Consider the following 2,500-nt stretch of genomic DNA (forward strand, 5'->3'; position numbering starts at 1 on the left):
TTTAGTCAAACAAATCAATTTCAGAACGGTTTTTAAAGCCCGGTACTTATTCTATCAGTCTCTATTGCCAAACTGCTAAGTTACAGGGATGTAAACACACCCACACCAGTTGTCAAGCAGTAGTAGGTGACAAACACATACGTATAGTCCTTCCCATGCATGGAAGGTGGATGTTAAATGGTGATGATGATGCTATACATGCACATACACAACAGGCTTCTTTCAGTTTCCATCTACTAAATCCACTCACAAGGCTTTGGTCAGCCCAAGGCTACAGTAGAAGACACTTGCCAAAGGTGCCATGCAGTGGGACTGAACCCAGAACCATGTGATAAGGAAGCAAGCTTCTTACTCACACAGCCGTGCTTGTAATGTTAGTTTTGGTTTGGTAATAGCGGTTTCTGTTCTGGTCAGTAATTCTGAAGGGAAGGGCAGTAGTCACTACAATAGGCTCATCCCCAGTAATTGAATGGTCCTTTATTTTATCATCCTCCAAAAGAATAAAAATCCTGGATGGAATTTCGTCTGCTGCTGTGTCATTTATTCTGTCAGCTCTGCCGTTGGTTTGCTAATAATAAGGCTGTTAAGAGAATTAATTGAGCCAATTCTCTTATCAACAAACTACTTTTCAATGTTTCATCATCATTTAACGTCCGCTTTCCATGCTAGCATGGGTTGGACGATTTGACTGAGGACTGGTGAAACCAGATGGCTACACCAGGCTCCAATCTGATTTGGCAGAGTTTCTACAGCTGGATGCCCTTCCTAACGCCAACCACTCAGAGAGTGTAGTGGGTGCTTTTACGTGCCACCGGCATGAGGGCCAGTCAGGCGGTACTGGCAACGGCCACACTCAAAAAGGTGTATTTTACGTGCCACCTGCACAGGAGCCAGTCCAGGTAATTTATTTTTAGGTGTGCCATTTAGGTCTCCTGGGACCATGGTTTGCCCAGGAATATTCTGTATGCAGGAAAGAAAATATTTTCTAACCATGTCCCTAATATCAAGTAGGGGGTGGGGGGTGCAGTGGGATCATAGGCTGGTTGACAAAAAAATACAAGCTGTGAGGGATATTTCAGGGCACTTTAATCATTGGTATGTTAATTACTCTTCAGATGAAAAGGTTTTTATTTCAGATCCTCCATGGCAGATGAAATACTAACAAGAAATGGAAAGACATGCAGTCATGTGAAGATCACAGCGATTTAGAAATTGACAACCTTCTGGAGGTTGCATGGAATCGGAAGCCTCTAGTGAGAATGTTTCCAAAGACAAAAAAAAAAGCATTCTATAAGTACCCTGCAATTCATTCAACAGGTTCAAAACATCACCAGTGATGATCTTGGAAAATCAATGAGGACTTTGGGTGTTGGAGTGGACTATCAGAACAGTGGTGCACGAGGACATTCGATACAAGTCGTCTGTTCTGAGAAGAGGACAATACATGTCTGCAAAGACAAGAAAACCATTTAACCCATGCCAGGTGCTTACTTAGCATAATTAAAAACCCTCATGGCATGTTTAAGTTTTCTGATGAGATAAACTTTGCCCAAGACCAAGCAAAAAAAAACGAGAGATGGTTATGTGCAGGTTTTCGCCCTCAGACTGATGCACATTAAGTTTCCAGCAACTGTGATGGTTTTAGGAGCAGTGAGTAACAAAGGTCATGTTATATCTTTCCATGAGATGGTTCTTAAGCCCTGGGTGGATGAGGTACACAGTGGAAGGTTGTACATGTTTCAATAAGACTCAACATCTAACAAAGCTTGTGCAACCAAAGAATGAATGTCAGACAATCTTTATAATCATGGGTAACACTAAAGTTGTGGCCTTCAAACTCACCAGATTTCAATTCTGTGGACTTGTAACGTTTGGAGTGTTGTTGAAACCAAGACCGATTGACATTCTCACAAGACCAGTTTCACTGAAAGCTACCATTGTCCAAGTGAATATCAATATGGATGAACAATGGGGTTGAGTGGAAAACTGGGCTTACGAGGGGTCAGATGTAGTGTGTAGGAGAGAAGATTGTTCTGGTAGGGAATTGTGATGAATATGGAAGATGACAGATGGTAAAGAAGTGACTAGAGGTCCAAATGAAATGAAACTGGAAGCGGAACACATGGCAGAAGTGGTGAAAGTTGATCTTAGGATGATGAATTTCACAAACGAGCACAACAATGGGTGAAATGCTGAATTGGAGAGAACCCATTCAAATATGGAAAAATGGACTTAAAAATTATGAGGACGATAATGGTGTGTGTGTGGATGTACAGTTAAGAAGTGTGCTTCTCAAACATGTTTTCATATTTAGTTGCACTTTGGGGCAAGTGTCTTCTACTCTAACCCCAGGCTGACCAAAGCTTTATTAGTGAATTTGACTGACAGAAACTGAAAGTCACATATATATATGGTAGAATAAGAAAGAAAGTCCTCAGTACAGTATTATATATTTGAAAAAAAAAAAAATGAATAGAAATGGTTTTTCTGATAATTTTTC

The sequence above is a fragment of the Octopus bimaculoides genome, chromosome 3 (assembly GCF_001194135.2).
Source record: "Octopus bimaculoides isolate UCB-OBI-ISO-001 chromosome 3, ASM119413v2, whole genome shotgun sequence".
Taxonomy (NCBI): Eukaryota; Metazoa; Mollusca; class Cephalopoda; order Octopoda; family Octopodidae; genus Octopus; species Octopus bimaculoides.